The sequence below is a fragment of the Neolamprologus brichardi genome, chromosome 14 (assembly GCF_056152115.1).
Source record: "Neolamprologus brichardi isolate AB-2024 chromosome 14, ASM5615211v1, whole genome shotgun sequence".
In the NCBI taxonomy this organism is placed as follows: domain Eukaryota; kingdom Metazoa; phylum Chordata; class Actinopteri; order Cichliformes; family Cichlidae; genus Neolamprologus; species Neolamprologus brichardi.
This window is the reverse complement of record NC_142117.1, coordinates 38,716,754-38,742,500: the sequence shown is the minus strand read 5'-3', so window position 1 is coordinate 38,742,500 and position 25,747 is coordinate 38,716,754. Positions and strand designations below refer to the sequence as shown.

At 40.4% G+C, this 25,747-nt stretch overlaps 1 protein-coding gene across 13 annotated transcripts in view; it reads right to left on the bottom strand.

Annotated features, from left to right (window-relative positions):
* si:cabz01090165.1 (leucine-rich repeat and fibronectin type III domain-containing protein 1-like protein) overlaps nt 1-25,747 on the bottom strand; it is a 499,613-nt gene that overhangs the window by 380,857 nt on the left and 93,009 nt on the right. For 11 of the 13 annotated variants that reach the window (XR_015720013.1, XR_015720007.1, XR_015720009.1 and 8 more), the window contains exon 2: nt 16,111-16,150. The exons of 1 other annotated variant lie outside the window; for it this stretch is intronic. The gene's annotated coding sequence lies outside the window, so the exon portion shown is untranslated. Of the gene's footprint in view, nt 1-13,601; nt 13,657-16,110; nt 16,151-25,747 lie in introns of those variants that run through there. One more of the 13 variants, XR_015720016.1, reaches the window with a different exon arrangement.

Sequence of the window (25,747 nt, the reverse complement as noted above, 5' to 3'; positions counted from 1 at the left end):
GGTGAAGAGAACGACCTGAAACCAGTACCTTTGATATTCCACCTGCTATGGTGATGAGCTCTGGGTATTGACTTAAACACAAGGTCAGGGATAGAAGTGGCTGAAATGCATTTACTTAGGCTACGTTCACTCTGCAGGTCTTAATGCTCAATTCTAATTTTTTTGATCAAATCCGATTTTTTTGTCTGCTCGTTCACACTACAAATAAAATGTGACATCAAACGCGCTCTAGTGTGAACGCTCAAAGCGCCCGCATTCGCAAAAGAAGACGCCACACACAACGCGCTCTGTTTAGACCCAGAGCAACAGTATTGTTTGACTGATGGCCCTTAATATAAAGACTTCGGACTTTACGTTTTCCAATTTTTGCTTTAGGTTATTTTGTTATTTACATAATAATGTAAATAACCTAATAATGATCCTTATTGCTGTTTTAGAGGAGCGCTGCTTCAAAGGATAGTTACAGATTTCTGTCAGAATCTGCAGATTATACAGTACAAATAAAATGTTCACGTTTCTCCAACGTTGTCTTCCCAGCAGTTTCACCGGATGGCCAGGAAGCGATCGCGATGTCTTCTCCGGCGCTGATAATTGGCATCTGTCTTGTGTCAGTGACGTAAAAGACGGATTTAATGCGACTTGACCATCAAACAGCAGCAGCTTTCTAAAACATCGGATATGTATCAGATTCAGTACCACATACGAAAGTGACCCAGATCGGATTTGAAAATATCGGATATGTGCCGTTCACACTGTCACACCATGATCGGATATGGGTCGCACTGGGTCAAAAAAGTCGGATTTGATGCGCTTTCACCTGCAGTGTGAACGTAGCCTTATTGACCTCAGAAATACACTCAGCCCAACATCCACACAGCGTTCAGAGAAGACCTCCAGCTTCTTCCCAAATTTTAAGGGAAATGCATCGATTTAAGCACACTTCCTCTTGGATTTTTCCCAGCTATGCCCAGACCAGTGGGGGCCCCGAGGCACTCAGATGCCCCCCCCCCCGTGCCTATAATAATCTTAAAACTTTCATAGAAGTAATTCACTGACTCACTGTTAACAGGATTCAGTGGGCCAATAACTACAAAGTAACAGCAAGCAAAGTTCAAAACTAAGGAAACATCAAGCATTAAAAGCAATGGACGTAACCATGTAATTATATCTGACATTTAAAAATGTTAAGGAGTCTGGAGTAGGACTGTGACAGGAATGGATTATTGAAACTTGTGCTCTGAAATGCAAAGAGGAAAAAACTATGATGATAAATAAATGCAGCAATATATATATATATATGAACACAAGCCAACAGGAACCGTGATAAAGTTGCACAAATGTCAGCCACAGCCAAATTCCTCCAACAGGTAACAGGTGCTGAGAAGCCAGCTGAATGGCACAAGGTGCAATGCACAGAGGTCTCCATCCAAACTCCAGAACCCCGAGGCTCTATGAGCACCAGAAAGAGGGAGGGTGAGGATTAGTGAGTGTCAGAGCCACCATTCAGGATGAAACATGGAGCATCTGCAAATATATCAGCAAGAGACGAGCTACTCCACAAATCCTTCAGGCAGCTAAAGACAGACGGCGATGAGGAACTGGAGCAGTGATCTCAGAGGAAACAGGAGCTTCAGGAGCTGTGACCCCGACACTGCAACAGGGGCTGCAGCAGATTTCAACATAACACTCCAGAAGAGTGCAGTCCTAGGAACAGCTTTCAGCTTTTCACAGAACCTTCAAACTCCCTGGCCTCTGGTAGAGGATCTAAGCTAGACACACACACATAATTAATAAGAACCTAGAAATTTCACTCATTAGTGATGATTATGTTTGAGTACCCTCTTGTCCGACTAATGATCTGTGAACAATCGCATTTTTAGCTGTGAACACTTTCTTCTTAGAGCTCTTTGTCTTCATGCTCTGGGCAAAGGCAAAGGGAAGATCAGAGTGAAGGTCGCAACAAAAGGCACTGATTGAGAATAATAGGGACAAATGTTTCCTCATTAAAATGTTCTTGAGTTGTGTATCTATGCAGACCACACTGGTTCTGTATTTCTTCTCTCTTTGTTCCCAACCGACAAAATGATTTTCGGCCTTCGGTGAAACAACAGTAGAGTCTCTCGGTGATTTTTAGGTCGTGTTTTCCGGTGTTCAGGACAGATAACTGCAACTATTACACAACAGAGTAATGAAATTGATAAATGAGATCACTGAGGCTTTTACATGTAAGAAGATTACAAAAATGTATCTATGCAGTGTATTTAAATCGTTTTTTTCTCTAACCAACAGTCTAACACTCGGTTAATTGACGATGATAAGCCAGGGTGGAAACAGTTAATTAAAAGCTATAATTATTCCCCATTTTCTCTCTATTTTTCCCACAGCTGGACCTGAAGGCCCGGTTAAACTAAAGCCGATCATTACCAAAACATTCAATTCTAGACTTAAAGTAACTTCACCTCTCACATGAGGATCGTTAAGTACATTTCTCATTCACAGATAACGATGAACTGTACTGTACAACGCCGTTTTCTTTGGGACACACATGTTGGCAGCTTGACTGATGGCGTTGACTCATGGTGAGCATGGGCGCTTCCACTCAGCTTATATAAGCGAGATGTCAGGCATGTTGTGACTGATCCACAGGATATTTGACGGAGCCCAAGTCAAGCCTGCTTTGTGACCTTCAGGCCACATCTGGCCTACAAAACATTTGCTAAGGGCATATCTGAACCTTCTTTGAAAAAGAAATTCCTAGTAAAATGAATACAAAGAAATAAATAACCTAAATGAAGCTTACAGGGAGTGGATCTTATCATAGTTATAAAACTTTAAAACTCTCTCAACAGCACGAGTCAATATTTATTCATATTCAATAGACTGCGACCAAATCGTTTCCACACAGCTATTGTTTCTGCAGGGCTAAAACAACTGGACTCATTACAATTAGCTCAGAGATAATATTTTGAAACAGCACAGTAACCATTGTGATGCACAATCCCTCTTAATCCGAAACCTCCCCGCAGCAACAGGAAGTGCCGGGCCAGCCCCTTTAATTCTGTCCAACAATAAACTGCCCAATGGTACGGCTGTCCCAGAAGCCCCTGCGGTTGCCATGGCAGTTAATAAGTCTCGTGAAGATCAAAGACACAAAGAAGATTGTTGACTCTCCAGGGGAGGCGAGTCGAGCCCAGAGGAATGCAATTAAGGCTGACGCTGGGATCCTCGTTGTACCTGATGTTACGCTAACAAGAGCTGATCCTGCTATAGAACTCACAGCAACTTCCGGAGGCAAGATCGCTATCTGTATGCAGGAATGTACCTGTGCCTGTGTGTGTGTCTGTGTGTGTGTGTGTTGCAAGGAAGGAGCGAGGCTGAATTAAGAGTGTGGTGTCTGAAAGCAACACAGAGCAGGTTCTGAGTCTGTGTGTCTGCAAAGCAAGCGCCAAACTGTGCACAAAAGACTACAGCGCGCATCCCAGCTTAACTGTGTGGGGGTGTTGGCCATGGGTGGGCACAGACGAACACATGAAATGGATAATGGGCGCTCGCTCAAGGCAAAAAGCTCACCTCTAACGACACAGACTGATGGTTACAATCACTATAATCACTAATAGATTTAGCGTAACCACCATTTTAATGTATTTTTTTATGAATTGTGGAAATAACTTTGAACCAGAGAGAGCACGTTTTATTTAATTACATACAGGGCTCAATTACTGGTTTTGTGTGCAGTTCCTCTCAGGCAGCGGGGACGACCATTAGGAGACGTGTTTGCTAAACATTGTGTTTGATGCTCTGAATTGTACTTCCTGTGAGGATGCGAAATCAGTCACATTAAAATCTATTTTCATAGCACTCCTGATTGTGACATTAAAATCTTTCCCACAAAGGGAAATTGTCAAATAAAATGAAGCACAAACATGAAAAGTGAGCCTTCATAACATAAATTACAGAGATGTGAACAGAAATAGACTGTTTATACATTTTTCTCCTGTCTTGTGAAAAATGCAGACTTTTATCTGGTAACGTCTCCTTTATGTCCACACCGTGGTCAGTGTTTCAATCTTTGGCATTTGTGCTTTGATCCTAAGAGCCTTTTAAAGGAAGACAGTCCAAAGAGCCACACTGCTGCTGTGTACTCTCTTGTCTAAGTTCGTGCTGTTGTTAGTTTAGTGTTAAACCAATGAAAACGTTTGTTTGTGCTTCTGTGCCCTTTTTTGATTTTGTGTTGTGCCTCTTCCTCTTCACTATGAACTCCAGCTGTCTTCTTTCCTGTTCAGGTCAACTTCTCAGCCGTCCAGCCTTCTACCCTCAAACAGCATCATCTCCACCGTGCACTGCTGTATGTTTGGAGAACTGCATCCCTATAACGTCTCTGGCTGACTTTCAAATTCCTGTTCTCTGTGTAGCTAAAGATATCGTGGGGATTTACGTAGGGAGGATAAAAATGTGCATTAGGAGGAAGGTGGTGAGCTCCATCAGTTTGTCAGCCAGCAGGCCGTGGTTCATGTCCAACTTTGAGACCAACCAATTCGTTTCAATTTACTTTTCACTGTCACTCAGTGCTTGGTTAGTTTTAGGCATTAAATCTATTTTGGTTAAAATCTGATTCTCAACAACTTCCATTAAATCTAAATCCTGTGGCTTCAGATTTAAAGTGTTAATATGTAATTTTGGGGGGTAAGAGCTAGAGGTGGGAATCACCATACGTCCCACGATACGATATTATTGCAATTTTTTAAAATATTTTGCGATATTCAGATTCTGTACATAAAGGTAAACTTTATCAATATTCATTTTCTCTAATATCAAAGTCTCACACTCAGTCTTTCTCTCATTTCAGTTTTATTGTTGACAAACTGAACGGTTTGTATTACAGTCTAGTCCAACTTAACTGAATCAACCATCTGGTACAATTATAGCTATTCTGAACTATGCAGTTTATGAAAACTATGCAGCCCCTTCAGCAACTGAAGAATTTGAAAGTAAATTAAAACAAAATATAATTTTACATTAAATAAAAAAGTTTTAAACTTAATTAAAATAAAACATGTCTTAAATTAAAATAAGTAAACTGTCATGTTTATTGCTGCCATAAAACAAGTTAAACACATTTGGACAGTGAAGGAATGTCAGGATTCTTGCTCAGAAAAAGGATCAACATGCTCTGAAGTCAGAGCACAAAAACCTTTTTTGTAACAAAATATCAATTTCTGCTGTCCCTGTATCGATACATTATTAGCAAACAAAATATCACCATGCTACACAGTATCCATTTTTCCCCACCCCTAGTAAGAGCCTCATCCTGTTACTAAAGCACAGACACTAAAAACAAGACACTTGTGTGGACCTCTGACACAACAGCTTCATGTCTAGACCGATGTCTGTGGTCTTAAAGAGCCGCTCTTTAGACCCTTGTTGAAATGCTAGTACAAAATACTCCATTATAGCTCATAAAGAACTATATATATCGATCACACATTTACATGTGACAGTTGTTATTTAGGTAGGGAGGCATGTGTTATTATATGTTATTGTTTGGCCGTTCACAAGAACATTTGTCCAAAATTCTTCATAAATGTTCCTCACATTTACTCACACAGTGTGTTTATCGCCTATTGGAGGAGAAATGTGATAAAAATGCAAACACGATAAAATCTAGTGCTGAGTTACTGACACACACACACACACACTAAAATTGACTTATCATCCTAATGTTCGGTGAGCCATTATGGTTTGATGTTAATGGTGTAGTTTCTTGTCTACAACAGAATAATCAGGAAGATCAGTGGCACTGGAGACACAGTCAAAAGAGTAAATGCAGCGCTGCCATTACCTTAATGGAATCAAAGAAAAGGCTACAGTCAGAATTAATTAGTGAGTAACTCTCTTCCAGTTCGTGCCACTTCTACGGCCTCCACCGAGTATCTACTTTGCTTCTGAGAAGTAATTATTTCTTGATAATGTGAAACATAAACCTTGTAACACTGAATCTCACAAATACACTCAATTCGAAAAGCAACAAATCAGGAGATTTTGCCTTGAGATTGACATGATGAGATCTAAGATGCCACAAGCACAATATTCTCCAAGTTGTTGGTGATTGTGAAGTGAAGCATTGGGACATTGGAAATGTGACACACAGTTTAACGCACTTAATATTTTTGAATTTCTTTTTTCAATCGTATAACCAAGATATACTGCTACCAGGAAATCACAAAGTTTGCTGCTTGTTAACGGGACAGTGGTGGAACTTCACGTCCTCCGTCCCATCTTTAGTGACTCTGTCATTCCCTTGTAAGGTTCAAACCAGAAAATGGAGTCAAATGATGATGGGAGGACGATGGGGGGATGTCAAGGTCACAGTGTGAGGCTAAGGCACCAATAAAATGCTCATAATGTATATCAGAGGTTAAACAGAGAAATGACAGTGGTTCTGTCAGTTCGGGATACCTGCCTGTTGGATTATCTTTGCATTACCAGGATATGTCCTTCAACGCACATATTAAACAAATATGTAAGACTGCGTTCTTCCATTTGTGCAACATCTCTAAAGTTAGAAATATCCTGTCTCAGAGTGACGCTGAAAAACTAGTTCATGCATTTATTACTTCCAGGCTGGACGACTGTAATTCATTATTATCAGGAAGTCCTAAAAACTCCCTGAAAAGCCTTCAGTTAATCCAAAATGCTGCAGCAAGAGTCCTGACAGGGACTAGAAAGAGAGCAGATTTCTCCTGTTTTGGCTTTCTGTTAAATCCAGAATTCAAAATCCTGCTCCTCACATACAAGGTCTTAAATAATCAGGCCCCATCTTACCTTAATGACCTTGTAGTACCATATCACCCTATCAGAGCACTTCGCTCGCGCTCTGCAGGCCTACTTGTTGTTCCTAGAGTATTTAAAAGTAGAATGGGAGGCAGAGCCTTCAGTTTTCAGGCCCCTCTTCTGTGGAACCAGCTTCCAGTTTGGATTCAGGAGACAGACACTATCTCTACTTTTAAGATTAGGCTTCAAACTTTCTTTTTGCTAAAGCATATAGTTAGGGCTGGACCAGGTGACCCTGAATTCTCCCTTAGTTATGCTGCAATAGACGTAGGCTGCCGGGGGATTCCCATGATGCAACGAGGACAAAGAAATGTGGTTCAACAACCAATCACAGCAGATGGCCCCGCCCCTCCCTGAGCCTGGTTCTGCTGGAGGTTCTTCCTGTTAAAAGGGAGTTTTTCCTTCCCACTGTCGCCAAAGTGCTTGCTCATAGGGGGTCATATGATTGTTGGGTTTTCTCTGTTTTTTGTATAATAGAGTCTTTACCTCTCAATATAAAGTGCCTTGAAGCAATCTATTGCTGTGATATTGCCCCTATAAAGAAAACTTAATTGAACCTGGACCTTGTACTACAAACTTCAACATACCCAACCAGATGATTGGATCAGTGGTAGGTGGTAAAACACATCGTAACACATAATTCTGTGACATCTCTGTGTGAGAGAAAAAGTGCTGCAGAGTAATGTAGTATTAAACGTGCACTCTTTAAAAGCTGTGGTCAGAATAACTGGTAAAGACTACATTCATAGAGTTCAGCATATTTCAAGCTTGGAAAAAAGGCGGCAAAAAGTTGATCTGGGAAAGACAAAGATTTGAGACACTGCCGAAAAACTTAAGACCTTTATTGCATCATATGGATCTTGCGCTGTCTAATCTGGAGCAGGTTAGGTTTATAGCACAAATGACTAAGTCAATACAGCTCCGTAACAAGAGAATCACAAAAACACAACCCTCGTATGTTTTTAACACAGCACTGTTGGGGATCTGAAACTGGCCTTGGAAATATACATTTATCTCATGATGACACAAAGGAAAATACTGTGAACCTCTTGGGGAGGTGGTGGTATTTCACAATGGTCTGACAGCTGCAAAGACAGAATGATGAGGGCCAAAGAAAGGCAGGCAGAGAGACGTAATAAGGGTGGTAGAAGTGAGAAAGACTCCAGAGGTTGTGTGACAGAATAGTCAACAGACATTGTGTGAGTTTGTATAGCTAGTGTGGCAGGATAATTGGTGTCAAAGTCCAGCTGAAGAGCCTGTCAATGCTGGGCTCTGCAGCCTGGCCCACTGTCTCTGGGAACAAAGGGACCAACAAAGGTGGAATTTTTTTGTTTTTTGGAAACAATTTTAAACTGACCCTGTCGGAGATCAGGGACTATTTTGTTGCTCTATGAAACAATGATTTTGAATTATTGCCTTTGACCTGTGATGTCTCACAAAGGTCACCCTTAACTCTCTAATGCACGCTCGCACTTCACCATCATTCACAACAACCACCTTACTCAACATGTTACGCTTCCACATTATGCAAATGATTAGTGCCATTGCAGAACTGGATGTGTCAAAAATTCATGCAAAAGGAAACTAAATTCATTAAAAAACTAAAAGAAGAAACAAAAAAGGGCCCCAAAGGCACTGATTAAGACAACAAACCAGGAAGTCCAGATTATCTGTAATCATTTTCTATGTTTATCTCACAAGGTGGATTAAAAAGAAGGGGGTTCAGGTCCCCCGTCTCCTTAAAAAAGGGGGAGAGTTTTACAAAAGCGACCGTTTAGTGGCAGAAGTTATTTTTGTATTAACCCTTTAAGACCTACCATAGAACCAAGTCCGCCAGAGCTTATATTATATGTTTACATGCTGTGGAGCCATTTTTGGGAGCATTTCAAGTTGTTATACATCAATACAACCATTATAGACCAAATTTTAATAATATGTATGCATTAAGTGCATAGTAATTACATAAATTGCAAAAAAGTGCAATAAACTACAAAAAAATTGAAAATCGTTTTTGTTTTTTTAACATATATTTCTAGTTAGAGAAATTTAAGAGGCTTATCCCTCAAAACTGTAAATACAAAAAAGTTGCACAAAATAGTTTCCCACCACAGGAAATTTATTTTGAGTGTCTTCATAGTTTTATTTTTGAAATACACCAATTTTTATATACTGCAGGAAAAACAAAAATATTATAATGCAAATTTGCAAAAAAGCAGCATATGCATCAAAATAAACTATTTCCAGCAGTGCAATATGAGTCCTAAGCATCCCAGAAACCACACAGAAAGTCATAAAGTCAAACATAACTTATAAAAACACCAGTATAGGCTCATGAGGTCCTGATGGTAAAAAACTACATTTCCGCAAAAATGACGTCACTTCCGGTTTCGGGCAGGTCATGGCGGACATGCAAAAGTTCGCGCTGACGTCGGATCGGATCGGATCGGATCGGCAAATCGTGTTTCTGGAATATTATGTTTTTGTTGCTGCAAGCGCTTTTTATGCAATTTTTGCAAAGCTTTATGTGGAAGGAAACCGTGACCGAGGACAAGCTGATGGCATAAGATGTAAGTACAACTCCTCCGGTTTCATATGCAAAAAAAATTATTGCGCTAGCTCACGTGGTTGCAGTGCTACCGGGATTTAAAAATAGTTACGCAAAACAGAGCGTGCCCGCTCCGACCGGTTTTAAAGGGTTAATCTAAAGACGTTATTGTTCACTTAATAAAAGGATAAAATCAGATTTCAAACAAACAGAAAGGGCCAAAGGTCGAGTTCACTGTTGTGTAAACAGAAGAGGAGAATGTGACGGTATTTACATTTGGTTGGTTACTACGCCGATTAATAGGATCTTTTATTCACATGTTTGTCTTCATATGAGTCTGAACAGACATGGGTGTGAACTGTAACTTGACTGGTTGGCGTATGACCACAAGGTGAAAATTCAGTCCAAGGAGTTGCTGATCCACAGTCACCTCACCGATTGGTTCAATGTTTTGTTAAAGTCTTTAAACATAAAACATAACTTTGGAGAAGTGAAGGGTTTTTTCTTTTTTCTTCTATATTTTTTTCACCCAGAGATGTGAACACACCATCTGCTGCACGTGTGTCTGAAGACAGGCGTGCTGCACACGGGGATTGGTTTCGGTTTGAACAGACTTCAAAGACCACACAACAAACTTAAAGGAGTTAAATCTATTGGAATTCATTCAAGAGAACAGTGCTGGGACCGTCTTACTGGAACTCAATCAGAAATCTTATGGATGGAGAATATTTGAGGTTTGAAGTTTTCTTTTGAGTTTTTTTTGGGGGGGAAATAACACTTCAGTTGAAAATCTGGTCTGCTGATGTTTTGCAGCTCAAGGGGAAAAACTTGACTGTTCCAATTAAAAACATTAATAACCGTACAAACCTTTTAATGCCATAAAGTAACGCACAGAAACCTTAAAATCCATGGCTTTCACCAGCTTTCATTCATTTATCTTTTGTGTTTATGCAAAAACAGCATATATACTATGAGAAAGTACTCAGATGGACCTCAAAGAAACCCTGCATGGAACTGGATCGAGCCGGTCTGGTTGCTTGTTTGGTATCAGGTTCAGTTGTCGCCAGTCTTTTGGGTTCTCTCCTTGTTTGTAATTGTTCCCCCATGATAGACAATCATACATAACAAAGGACCTCTGAACTGTGAGTGCACATTTGAAGTTAATTTAATTTTAATTTTATTTATTTAGGACAGTGCACGTTAATGAGCATAAATGTCAAAAAGATTACATGAATGTAAACATACCAGATTATAGCCAAGGGCTAATTTCCATCTGTTGTCTTTAAACATAAAAAATAGACATAATAATTCATAAAGATTCATCATTCATTCATAATAACAACACATGACAGTGGTGGTGGGAAGTCGGTTGTTTGTCAAGTAGTTTTAAACTTCTTTTATAAATGTTTTCAATAGTTTTAAGTGTTGTTGGACAAGCAAGTGACCAGGACGTCAAACAATAGTCCATATGAGAGATGATCATTGAGTCAAAATAAGTTTTTGCAACATTCATATTTAAATTATTACGTATATGATTAAAATTTTGATTATTAAATTTAAGTATCTGGGACACTTTATTTATGTGACTCTTGTAGGATAATGTTGGGTCTAGAATGACCCCAAGATATTTAAATTCTGGAGCTAATTCAAGTAAGTTTGACTGCTTCAAGTTTAAGGGGCGTTTTGAAAAATACATACAGACAGTTTTTGAGGTGTTCAACATTAGGCATGAGTCCTCCAGCCAGCTATGCATTAATGCTAAAGCAGCTGTAAGATCTTTTGCCACCTGCTGGACACTATTTGCTTATATAACTGCATCATCCGCATACATTTGAGCAAATATATTTGGACAGACTTCAGGTAAGTTATTGATAAAAAGAGAGAACAATAAGGGCCCAAGAACAGATCCTTGAGGAACCCCTGTATCACAGTCTAAATATGGAGATTTAACCAACACCACACACTGTTTCCTGTGTGAGAGATATGAGGCAAACCACTGAAGAGCCTGACTGGAGATATTAAACTGAGTCAATCTGGACAACAATATCTGATGGTTTACAGAGTTGAAAGCCTTCTTCAGATCTAAAAATACAGCTCCAACACAGGGACTCTTGTCCAGCAAGCTCTTCAAGTTCTCCACTAACATACACAGGGCAGTATCTGTGGAGTGATGTGCCCGAAAGCCAAACTGCAATGGATGCAATGAGGGGTGGTTGTTTTCTAGGTGAGCAGTGAGGAGTATAATCACATCAACATATGTCTATGTTCAACAACCAGGTGGCCTCAGATTCCTCCTGTATAACCAGCCTGGTGTTGGACTACAACGTCATCTTTTACTTATCATTTCTTCTTTTAAAAAACAAAAATCATACTGATCAACTTCCATAATCCCAGTCATGTCAAAACTCATATGTTAAAATAGTAACAGATTCCTTTGAGTATCTATAAGATTCTTCCATAAAAGCCTCCATGAATAAATAAACTTCTCCAGGGCACCGTAGCTAAACACAGCACTCACATATTGGGGCAATGAAGCATCATATGATCCATCTGTTTAACGCCCTCCCTGCAGTCCCACTAAGCAAGCTAACAGTGAATTAATTATTTCTCTTTCTCCACTGTTCCCTCTTTAATAAAGATGTTTAAGTCCAAATGGTTTCGCTCTTGCGTTTGCATCAGGGCTTGTTTTTCATTTACTGTTTGCGTCTTTGCTTACATATTGACCACAAGAGATCATCAACTGTGAAGTGTTAATGTCACTGATGTGCAGGTTTAAAACCTAGTAGCATAAAAAATGCACAAAACATTATGGCAGAGACAACAAGACAAGTAATTTTCTTATGTAGCTACAATTTTTACATAAACTTGTGCTTTTCTACATAAATCCTCCACTGCCTCCAGCATCACCACTACTGTAGGGTAGTGTGTGAAAGCCTCCCCCACCCATCAAACACAGATTCTGGGATCAGAATAGAGAAAAATGTCTATTATCATATTTCTGGTATTCAGGGCATTCTCCAAAACAAACAAAGTGAGTTGAGAAGCTCACTGTTATCTTCTGTGATCATGTGCGTTTCTCTGGCAGAAATCACAACATTTGGAGGATGTTCAACTATTAAGCAGAAATAATTTGATATCTGTGGTTTTATCAATGCGTTGGTGTGTCCAGACGCAGCACTTAAGCACTCTCTTATGTTTTCTTCATTTGTTCTTTATCTGTGCTTTTAATTCTGTTACAGTACAAAAGCATGAATTGTTTATACAGACACATGGAATTATTAAAAAGTGGTGAAATTTGACAGAAACAGGAAATATTGTTGACAGATCAACATGTGCAGTGCACTACCAAGGCAACAAACAGCCGGAATAAACCATCCAGCAATGTTAACGACTCCTACAAGCCCTCCCTACTCCAACTCGTGCAACTCTGACCATCTTCCATTGTTTCTGATGGCCGCACACAGAGCTGTGCAGAAACAACAACTCCAGGACTGTTTAGAACAAACACAACGGGAACTGTTTGCTCAGCAAGCTGCACAGAGCACACAGATAGAACTGGAGGACTATACATCCGATATATACCGAAACATGGATGAACAAAGAGGTGAAATCCCTTCGCAAAGCATAACTCTGAGATCCTCACAGCCTGCAGTGTTACCAGGTCAAGTAAAGACAAAGAGGTATAAAAAAAAGTTCAGAGATATCTACAGGAAGTGTGTGGAGGATCACTTTAACAGCAATGATACCAGGGGCATGTGGAAAAGCATCACAGCCATTAACTGACCACAAAGGCACAACACTTTGGCTAAAAAAGTCAGCACTTTTGTTGCCCTTTTACTCCAGTAACCACACTCCACTTACGAAGATAACAACCACGAGTGCCGAGTCTGCCACACTAAACTCTGCAAGGCCAGGCCATGGAAAACTGCTGGATCCAGGACTAAAGTCTGTGTATCTTTAAATTATTCCTATCTGTGGAAACGGTCCATGCATGCCTCAAGTCAGCCAGAGAAAGCAAACTGAAAGTGAAAGGCTGGTCCTCTCCCACATCAAGGCCAATATCCTTACCTCTCTGCAATCACATCACAGGATACCATCCCTCTCTCCATACAGCCCTGACTCATCAAGAGGAGCGGGTCACATATGTTAGGATGCTATTTGTAGACAGCAGCTCTGCCTTTAATACTGCTCACCCACAGACTGCACCAGTTGGATCTCAGCTCACCAGTATATGTAACGGGATCCTCAGTTTCTTGTCAAAGCATCATCACGGTTTGGCACCAGTTTCTCTTCAATCAATGATGAATCGGTCTACAGAGTGGAGGTGCAAAATGTGGTGAGATGGTGCCCAGTGAACAAACACTCCCTAAACACAGAGAGTTGGTCATCAGGGACTGGAAGGAGTGTGTACCAACCTTCTTGATGACTCACATCTCTGTTCAGTACATAGGCACTATCAGACTACACACAGTCAAGTACTATAGGGGGATGTATAGAGTAAAACAAAGTAAAACGCATGCAGGACACGTTTGCACGGCTGATATAAAAAGAAGATTTGTTGAAAAGAGCAGAGGGGAAGGTAAACTTAAAAACTCAGCAATAAAGAGATGATTAATCACCTCCCTCAGTGTTTTTATTTAAAGGTAAAATAGCTGTGTTTAAGTTCGGGCTGTTTATCGGAGGTGCATGTTTGTTGTCGTCTAAGACCCAGGATGATAAATCTGCAGCTATCATACACGTTGGATCAGGCAGCTGATGGTTAAAAATCATTTTTAAAGAAGTTTAAAGTTTAAAAAAAGTAAATTAACAATCTGATTGGAGCATTTCTGCATTTACTGCAACAACAACACAGCCAAAACTGTCTCCTGTTATGTGGACAGGAGAACACAAACGGTAGTTTGACTGCAGATTTATGAGTATTGCATTCATAAAATCATATTACTGGCCCCGCAGAATAGAAATATATTGGAGAGTACTTCAATTTCATCTTTGTCTAATTGACTACATTTCAACATGGAGATGGAGAAAGCTTTATCTTTCCTTTGAAGACAAATTAAAGATGGATTATTAATAGCACTCTAAATAGTTCCTGCTGATGTTCATCACAATGAATCAAAGTTTGACCGGGCCTTTAAAATCTGCAGTGGTCCTGCAGACTCAGATATTTCAAATAGCTTCCATGTGGAGTTCACATAGTCGTCAAATGTAGCCATACATGTTCCCAGGCAGCAGGGGCAGCAGCTCATAATCACATTAATCACATGCACAACAGCAGGGCCATATGTACACAGATGTGTCTGACATGCCTGAGCTGGTGTGTAAATGTATCATCTAAACACGTAGAAGCATCACGCTGTGCTGATATTCTCATTAAATCTGACTTTTCCAAAATTCCTCAAAAACTCTGGAGCCTGAAAACTACCCTGATGTGTTGGACTTTTCTGTTTAACTGCAAAACAATAGAGAAGAGATAAGAATATAATGTGTGTATAATGTACATGACCTGAATATAATTCAATTAGCCCACAAAATGTCTCTGAGCTATAAAATCATTTCAGTGCCATTAGAGTAAAAATCACACAGCGACGTCGTTGGTTATCTTTTGATCGGAATCAGAATCAGAAAGACTTCATTTATCCCCGAGAGGCGATTAACGTGGATTTGTTTCAAATATATGAGCAGGACTGTTTATGCAACAGATCTGAGAGTTTCAATGTATCGTAGTGAATCGTGTATAATCATGAACAGTTTGCATGTTATTGCCAGCGTCACTCCTTTCAGTCATAAACTGATATTTACACTGATCGCTGACTTGCACCAAAGCCCCTTTGAAGATGGCAGCCGGCTGCAGCCGACCTCCATCTTCACACAAACCATTTCAAAGACAACAAAACTGCAATTTAATTGCACACCAATAATTTTGACAATTGTGTTATGGTAATAAGTCTGTGTTACTTTACATAAGATTTTCTGTTATTTATGACCGTTTGATAAACAAACATCCACTTATGCTTAAGCAAATTAACCCTTACTTAAAAAATGCTTAAAAATATTTATGTTCCAATCTTGATGAGTTTCCTTTATGGGAAAATTTACCATCAGATGGGTGATGAAGCATAATCAGAGCTAAAGTGGCTCAGCTGATTAAACAGCCCTTAAGTGACAGATTACAGCTTCATTAATTAGCTTTCTTATTAAAACTGCATCAGCTGTTTGCAAAGGAAATCCTTTATGCGTCGTATCTGTGGTTTGATTGGGCCCCACAGCAGATGCCGCAGAGTGGATGCAGTTTCACATAGAAGCCACTATGATCAGATTGAGGGCTGTCTCACTCCTGCAGCCTGTCCTACTCGTAGATATTGTCCACTCTGACCTGATGGTGCACGGTCGCTCATACTGGCCTGTCAATGCTTGACATTATATGTGCGTGTGTGTGCAAGCATTTGGATTGGGTTTTTTGAAGGGGGGGTTTTGTGAAAATGTTTGCTATAAAGTCCATCTAATGAGTAGCTGCCACATGTGATCTCTCAAACACTCATCTCCTCAGTAAGTGCTGACATGTCTTTTCTTTCTCCTCCAGTTTGCTGCTCCATACTTTCTATGTGTTTTGTTTTGTTTTATTTGAACGGACCCAGGGTCTGTCCAGAGGAACAAGGTCAAAGGAGGGAGAGTCTCCTTCCTGTGCTGGTGACAAAAAATAAGTTGCTATTGAAAAAAAAAGCTTTCAAACTGACCTTTCTGTCATCTGGTTCCACTGTCAGTCCTTCCTGACACCTGAAACAAGAACAAGAAGCTCAGAATTAGTTTATTATCATTTTATCAGGTACGGCAGCAATGTTGTGATCGATACTTCAAACTAGGGCTGCACGATTAATTGTTAGAAAATCGCGATCTCGATTCATACTTATGTGCGATCTCATTTCCAAATGACAACGATTTAAAAAAAAAAAAAAAAAAAAAGGACGACGATTGTACCGCATTTTGATCCGGGACGTAATCTGCATGAAAACAAGCGCTCACTCTTCCTGCTCAACAAATGACGAGGGCGGAGCCTTATACCACGTGATACACAAGCTGTGCCGTGTGATGCTAAAATTAGCAGGAAAAAACAACGGACAACACGTCAGGGATGACGAGAAAGTGACAGGAGAATCTGTCCCGGTCAACCCCCCAAACATCAATAACGGGAACCTTATACAGCGCTTCCCTATACCCGTCGAACTCCCGCAGGCACAAAGACATTACTGCGGCTATTACTTATCACCTGACCAAAGATATGGCTCCATCAACACTGTGCAAAACGAGGGATTTAGGAGAATGATCAACACCCTAGACAAACGCTACACAGTGCCGTCCCGCAACTATTTTTCTATTGTTGCACTACCTGCTCTATACACGCAGTGTCGAGCAACGGTGGAGACGCAATTTCAAGCAGTGCAACATTTTGCGGCAACGACAAAACGTGAGACATTTGTTGTTTTTATGTTTATTTATTGTTTTTATGTTCAGTCTCAACTGTTACGAAGTTGATGTGCAGTTAATAAGTGCAATAAATATTTATACTGGAAAAGAAAATCGTGAGAGAATCGTGATCTCAATTCTAAGCAAAAAAATCGTGATTCTCATTTTATGCAAAATCGTGCAGCCCTACTTCAAACCCGCGGAGCAGAAGCACATCGACATATCGATGCACATACACATAGAATAGCAGATCCATTTACTGTTGCTCCTTTCAGTAGATTAATGAAAACATCACGAAGCTTAAACACATTTGATTATTTACTGTGATTCCTCATGAACCGATATTTTATTGACAAATTTTCCAGCTGATGCAAAGATCTTTCGGCTGTAAGAGCAGCACTCAAGCTGTGGTCTAAACAAATTAAAGCGGGCGTCTTACCCCCATTCCTATTATATTTTTATTATGGCGGTTAGCGAGAAGGAAGGGCAGAAGAGGGAGCCGACACGCAGAGGAAGTCATGAGTCAGATTTGATGTTGCGGGAATATAGTTGAACCCACTGAGTCATCACGACACCAATTCTCATTTCATCTTTTAGCATTTGTTGCCAAACTGCATCTTTTCGCAATAAAGAAACGGAGCAACTCAGAGGCAAATGGATTCATTTTAAAGACGCAGAGGCGGCTGACAAATGGAAGTCATCATGCAGGAGAAGGAATGAATGTTGGCAAAAACAGCAGAATAAATTACAGGGACGAGTTTTGTTCCATCTACACGTCTGCCTATCTGATAGATGACTTATAAACAGTGGAAAAGTGAGGGCATGAGAGACGGAGTGTGATTCAGGGAGACACGGAGCAAAGAGGCTGCGACAGAAGCAATTCAAAAAATGAGCAAAAATAGATTGATCAATCAGCTTTAACTACAGAGCTTCTCGTCTCCACTCCTTTTCCCCATTTTGTCTTCTTTCTCCTGCCGTCTTCTTCCACTCCCCCATCATTCTTCCTTCAATTGTCCCATTTCCTCGTCTCTCAGATTTACTTCCCTGTTCTGTATCTTTCCTTTCCTCTTCCCAACTTATTTCAATGGAAATCTCATCAGACAGTGTAGATTATCAAAAGCCTTCTCGGGGTGTCTGCTTCTGAATGAAATTGGACTACTTGAGTTATAAAAGGCAGCCAGCTACTTTGATCTCAAGATAGCATCGCTAACGTCACAGTGCTCGACATTTGCGTGTGTGTTTTGGTACTTATGAGATCTTTTTGCAAGAACAGAAAATGCACAAGAGAGATGAGGTTGGAGATGGGGACATTTTGGGATTTGATTTAAACTAAGTTGGGTGAAGGATGGATAAAGCATTTAGCAGGCAAGTGTATTAATAATGGAGCCTGGCTGGAGGGCCTCGAGGTACAAAGACAGGGAAAGTTGGTCATTTTGTTTGTTGGTTTTTTTGATCATGGGGTTAAAGCTAAGGCTTCCAGGTGTTTGACTGCAGAAGTAATTCAGCCTTATTTTGAGGTAACACCCACTGCCATTAATCAGGATGTTGGTGACCCTCCCGACTGTTTTTTTGTCGTCTTAAAATTGAGCAATAACATAACAGAAAAACCGCTGCTGTTAAAATGAAACCAAGACACATGAAACTTTATTAAAGCCAACGAGTTCAACGTATAAATAACAGGAATGTATTTGTACACTGAGATCGATTTTAGAGTTTAAATACTGGTGAATGCTGCCATGCCCGTGAAAATGACAACAACTACACATTCCAGTGGCTCAGACACAAGCGAGCCTCCAGAGACGATAACCAACTGTGGCCACCAGGTGGCAGTGTTTTACAGGCTGGATGCAAACAATCAACATCGTTTATGGGATGTAAGCTTTTCAGTTTGGCATGTTTTAAATCAGCGGTCTCCAACCTTTTTTGCGCCACAGACCGGTTTATGCCCGACAATATTTTCACGGACCGGCCTTTAAGGTGTCGCGGATAAATACAACAAAATAAAACTAGTACCGGTACCGAAAAAAAGAAATTTTATTCATAACACACGTGGAAAGACCCAGGAAAACCGAGTAAACGATAAAAACGATAACAAAATAACGCTGAAAACCGATAAAAACCCTGAAAACCATATATTTCACACCTGAGCCTCAACTCTCGCGGCCCGGTACCAAACGACTCACGGACCGGTACCGGTCCGAGGCCCGGGGGTTGGGGACCGCTGTTTTAATTGACACATATTTCCCAGAGTAAGTATTGCTCGCTCTGCTCGGATGAATATTTTTGTTTTACTTACTTAAACAATTCAACTTTACAATATGCCTTTCTGAGATTTGGAGAAGTACCGCCTATATAAGGTCCATCAAAGTTTTTCTTTACTTGGAGAGAAGCAGTTATTTGGCAAAACATTTGACCTTGATTGATTCCAGGTCATAACCCGGTCCAAGCTGACAGCATGGCACCATTTTCTTGAGCCATAACTAAAGTGAACGTGTCCCAAGCTACACAGATCAGGCTACGGAGCATGGCTGGATATTCTAGTGTAGTCTTTGACGTGCTCCTTTGGTGGTCCCGGGTGGCAGGGGGAGGGTTCCTTACTGCCTGGAGCATTGCATTGGTCCCTGATCTCGGCTCACACCTGCAGCCTCTCTCTTTCTCCTGCTGGGATGGGTGTGCTGATATCGAGATGTGTGGCCTTAGGTCTTGGGTACTCCTGGGGGCTGCGCATGGCCCGGTTCTCGTGGATCCATCTCTATCTGCCTTTGACTCCTGGTTGGTGTTACTGTAGCTTCTCAATTTCAAGTACATTTCATGACAAAGACACACACACACTCACATTTGACACTCTCTGTCTCTCTTTCTTGTTCATACTCACACACACACACACCAGAAGAAGCATTTCCAATCTTTTTCTGTTGCAGTTGGCGATATAGTGTGCATTTCTATTTGCACTGTATCCTTTTATTACACCATCCCCTATTATCCCTACCTTTTTTTCTCCTTTCCTGCCTGTCCTGCCTTAGACATTGTCACACTGTATACCACATATAATGTAATAACTGAAATAACACAAATGGAAATGAAGAAATAAGCGGATAAAAGAAAGACACAAACAAGAGGAGCTAACAGACAATTTAAAGAGCTGATCTTGGAAAAGCGAGACGTGTTTGGCACAACAAGTGCATTAAGATCATAAGTCTGATTGCAAAAGCTGCCAGGCAGGACAGAATTAAAAACACACACACAAAAAAGACACAGATTAGGCTGAAATCTGTTTACATGTTGCACAAAATGTGTTTCTAGTAGCATCCACCACCAGCTACTATATTTGTGCCTTAATACAGAAAAAATAACAGATTCCTTACAAACACACTTGGTGCCCGAAGCGCTGCAGATGTCACCAGGTCAGGGCCTTCACATTAAACTTCAGAGTGGACCAGAGCCTGCGCATTGTTGTGAAGGAAGCACGGCTATGGTTGTCTAATACAATTATCTGTGGACCTTCTACACAACCATACAGCCCATATTCTATTAAATCTTCCTCTGTGTGGTGTCATTACCGCTGAGGCCCTTTTAAAGACTATGGCTAAAAAGGAAGGCTCTGAAAAGTTCAAGCACACTTTGATGCTAAGTAGCTGAGCTGGAGGAGATATGAGTTCAAGGGAGGACTAATAGAAAATTATTGTGTGGTTTTCCTTTTAAATATAAAAGTTGCTATATGGGCTAATGGCATGCAGCACGGAAAGTTTTTATGCTGATGATGGTGTATAGTTTCAAGTATAAGTAAAGAAGTAAACAAGAGAAGTGCTGAGACATGAATGTATTAGCATTTGAACCAACAGACAGGCAGGCAGGCCTAAACACACACACACACACACACACACGTGTGCTTCTTATATTGTAAACAAATTACGAAGTGTGTGTGCTACATGCACAACCACCAACACTGACAATAAACCTGTGCAGCTCAGAAGCTGGGCATTGAACCCCTGACTCTACCACCATTATTACATTTACATTTGTGAAAAATGTTTCTAAGTTTTAAAACTTCATTAGTTGCATTACTCGTTTGTATTAAACAAAATGTAATTAGAATATCATATTGCTACTATTACTAGTCCCCACTTAAAGTATGTTATGTGTTAAGTAATAAATAATTGGTTCTAACACACAAAGCAGTGAGTAGAAAAACAGCAAATAGCTTGCATACTGTCACTGAAATGCTTCAAAGTGTCTATCAAACCTAATGCCAGTGTATTCCTACTGTACTGTTCATCCAGGTTAAATAATGAGAACCACTGGTGAAAAAACATTGGTTGGAATTTTAAATTTAAAAAAACATTTTCTTGGATGTAAAATTGAATTATGAGAACCCTAAAAGCTGGAAATACCATGATGGACGTGACAAAAACAAACAGAAGGTAAACTTTAAATGGACGTTGATCATTAACCTTTTTATAATAACATCATCACAGCAACGTAAAGTTCACCTGTGGGTTTAACACAGCCCATTGTTAAATACAAAGAGAGCTACAATATTATAATATTAATCAGCAGACTGACATGATCTGACACCTCAGGTATCTTCGTTGTTTTTAATGACTGTCTTTGAACCTTGTCTCATTTCCTTTCTAAAGGAAGAGTCGGTGCATCATCTGAGATGCACTGAAGCACATTTTCTTGAGTTTTCTTGAGTTTCTTCCAACAGGAAGTAAAAGCAGCATCTTCTTTTAGATTTAATTGTGCATGCATATGAGTCAGTTGGTACAGTAACTGCACCAACGTTTATGATTGTCATAAATTGTGTCCGTTCTAATTACTGAAAATTATTTTATAGAAGGAGGCAAAAAATATAGTAAACACAGCAGTGCCAAAAGGTGTTGGTCTCTATGGGTAGGTTCCTCCCTTCAATAACAACTCTGAGTAGGCTCAGTTTGTTTTGTTTTCCCCACCTGGATGTGTGAGCAAGAGCAGCCTCATCTAAACTACTTCTACTGATTAAACTGGAGCTCTTGGATCATCTCACTAAAAGCAGTTGCACAACTGCTGTGCAAGACCATCCATGAAGTTTCTGCTTCAGTTTTGGTGAGTATTATTTTATTAGCACGCTGCTCTTTCATCCACACAAGCTAACCTTTGGCTTCAACAAACCAAAATGACAGTAGTCAAAATACTAACAATCCAAGATGTCTACAGCCAATGGGCTTTGGACCAACGGTTGGCCATGTTGGCCACATCTAACTTAACATGCTATGATTCTTACAAGTAGTTAGGGTTTAGATGTTCAGTGGTTAAGAGAAGACGAAACCTCATAAGCAAAAGGGGCTTTTTCAGGTGTGTGTTGTAAATGTAAAAAAGAACCTGTAAATGCAGGACCCTGTGAGAAAAGCACATAACAGGAATCAGGTATTCAAATCTGCCTGCAGGTGATGTTAACATATACATCATCCAGATACGAAAGAACTTAGAAGTTGCACAGGTTGTGCGACCCGTCTCCATCAGACTCAGACTGAATGCAGTCAGTCTCAAACAGATTGCAAATGGTTGGAAATTGATTGCCATCTTATTTATAAATCCACACAAATCGCCTGCCAACTCATCTGCTTCTTCAAATAAGAACACATAGAAATGAGAGTTACTGAGACTTGAGGCAGGCAGTGTACTGTAAATTGCACTAAATATGTTCCCAAAAAGCACATCTTTTTTGATGCTGATACACTATGTGTGTGACAGTTGCTGCTAGCACTGTTTATTTGTTTGGAATGAGAGCTGCTATGAGAATGAGTGTGTAATTGGCACAGCTGGATGGCTCAAAGCTGTGAGCACAGTGCCAAAACTTTGGCTCTGTCCACTCTACATATTCCTGCTCCATAATAATACTGAGATTATCAAACAGAGCAGAACTGAACTAATGTTAATGAAGGAAGGAGGAGAAACCTTAAAGTATCCAACAACTGTGTTTCACTGTGTGTTTCAGTCACACAATGACAACCTCTCACCTGTCGTCCAAGGAGCTTGGAAAGAAAAGTGTCTGGACCTCTTTAAGTTGGAGAGTGACCCAGCATTTTGAGTTCATTATATATTGTGTATTTCTGTTTTAAGTATGGGGATATGTTAAGTTCTTGTTTTTGCATTATTAGTTAGAACCTGAGTCTTTGTGTTTTGTCATTTATTGTTTGGGTTAAGCTCATCCACCTCTCTTAAACGCCTAAGTTGTTCAGCCTTAGTTCTGTTTATTGGATCTCCTCATTTCCCCTTCCCCTGGATCTTAGTCTAATTTGTGTTCCACGTCTCATGTTGTCAAGCCCATGTTGTTTGGTCTGTCTCATCATGTTTCCTGTTTTATTTTGAAAGAGTCCTCTGTTCTTTGTTCATTCCATTAAGTTTCACTTCCCCTGTCCTGTCATTAGGTTATGTGTGTCAGCTGTGTCCTCATGCATCTCCACTTCCTCTGATCACCTCATGTGTGTCTTTAGTCCTCAGTCTTGCTGTGTTCAGTGTCGCGTCGTCTGTGTTATCTCCCCTACCCCTTGTCACAGTTTTCCAGCCATAGTAAGTCATAGTTTGTATGTTGTTTAGTCATAGTCTAAATCTAGTCATAGTTTCCCAGTCTATGTTCAGGTTTTCCCTCAGTTACTTTGTTGTTTTTTTCCGTGAGTTTTCACTTTTTGTTAAGTCCAGTTCTGTGTCCTCGCCTCTGTCTGCTCTTGGGTCCTCTACTCACTCCACACTGCCCCGGCAGTCCATGACAAAGAGGTCCAGATGCTTTTCTTTCCAAGCTCCTCAGACTATGATGACCTGGATGACTGAGAACCTTCACAGACTCTCACCTGTCTTTTTCTCAGTAGTGTGCATAGCTGTTGTGGCTCAATATAAATCAAATCAAACTGAACTGAAACTGAACAGACGCAGCAACATTCATGTTGCTTTTTTTTCTTGTATTTACTTCGATAGGTGCTGTTACACACGTCAGGCAAAATTCAGCCATTAATAAGACTGTTAATGTGTTACGTTACTGTCCGAGTGTTAAATTAATATGCACAACATTCACACACACCATTTCCTCTTCAGACATTCAAATTCAAATGTAACAGCATACATTATCATGTGTTTACAGTTAAATCACCCATCCACTTAGCACTGCCTTTAAATATGAAGCGCGTCACCTTTTCTGGTTTTTTTTTTTTTTTAAACCCAAATGTTTGAAGCACGTGATTTACCCAAATCAACAACACACTTTCCGAGATTCTGTTCTGAGACACTTTGCATGAAGTTCGGCATCGTGGATTTGAAGTTCTAACTGTGATCGAATGAGTTAATGATGGCTGGGGTTGATCTTTTGCTGCTCCTCTCTGTCACCACATTATAGCAGCTGCACCATCATTTGCAAAGCCAACAAACCATATGTGTAACATTCCTCCATCATATCTGGGCTTTGTCTGTGAAGGTTCTCAGTCATCCAGGTCATCGTAGTCAAAGGAGCTTGCAAAGAAAAGCGTCTGGACTTCTTTAAGTTGCTTGAAGACGTTTCACCTTCATCCGAGAAGCTTCTTCAGTTCTAAGGTCAAATGGTGGAGAGTCCCAGATTTAAACCTAGTGGGAGTTTCCCCCCACAGAGGGACAAAAGGACCCCCTGATGATCCTCTAATCGCCTGAGCCAAGGTGTGAAACTGGGTGTGGGTCCCAATCAGCCAGAGTTTCGGGTCAGTTCATTGTGAAACTTGGCCAATCCTGGGCCATCTGACCTCAGGAATTTGCATGATAAGGTGAAACGTCTTCAAGTAACTTAAAGAAGTCCAGACACTTTTCTTTGCAAGCTCCTTTGAATATCTGGGCTTTCTAACTGCAGGATGTGAGACAGCACCTCAAGTGCAACTCTAATTCAATTCACACACTGCAGAAAAACCCAGAGTGATGCGTGGATTTATGCACATTACACCGTAACAGTATCTCTGTTAACACACGGCTGGCTCAGGATCTGAAAGTAATGGTTTATGTTCGTCTACATATCGTTCAGATCAGCTGTTAGACACAGATTTCAGGTTCTGAAAGGGTGAATAGTTCTAATCTCAGTTCTCAGGACCACACAGGGTCGAGCTTTATAAGTTAGCAGCAATACAGTCGTGAACAGATTGTAAGTGTCAACTCAGTCCAGCTGAAAAAACCCTGATACACAGACTCTGTCTTATTGCTGTTTTGTTGCCATCTTGACTCATTAAAGTCAGTTTAAAGATGACAGAATTGTCCTGTTAAGTGACCGTTTCAAAGGCGAGACAATCACACCCCCAAACACCATCCGTACCCTCGCAGGGAATGCTTTCGCTAATGAAGGGTACATAAATCCTTCTTAAAGACCCGCGTAATATGACATGGGGCCACAACTGTGAGTCATTACTATTATCATCCTGTCACAGCAGCCAGTCTCTGTACAGAGCTGGAGCTCGTGAACCCCCCCGATCTTCGCTGTGCCTCTGCAGCTGATTATCTTTGCTTGGATAAAGCAGGAAAAGCACACAGATTAGTCCTTCAAATGAAGCTGTTAATACAAACCTGTATGTCAACACTGATTATAGGTGTGGACTGTGCACGCTAACAGTCTATAATCTGTTGTTAATTCCATGCTTGAGGTTGTATAATGTTGCAAAATATTAACGAGTCCAAGGTGATATAAAAAGCTGTGATATGGCTACTTTGTGACATCATAAAGGTGAATGCTGCAAACAGCTGCCTGATAGATAGCCTGTCTGTACTCTCATGCCGCCCTGCACTGCTCACTGCACTTTACACTCTGAATACACTGAGGCACTTTATTGCCATCTGCCACTTACTTTACTTTTAGTATGCTACTTTGATTCCTTTCCTTTATTTTGTAATTGAGCTGTTTTACTTTATGGAGCCTTTGCCAGATTG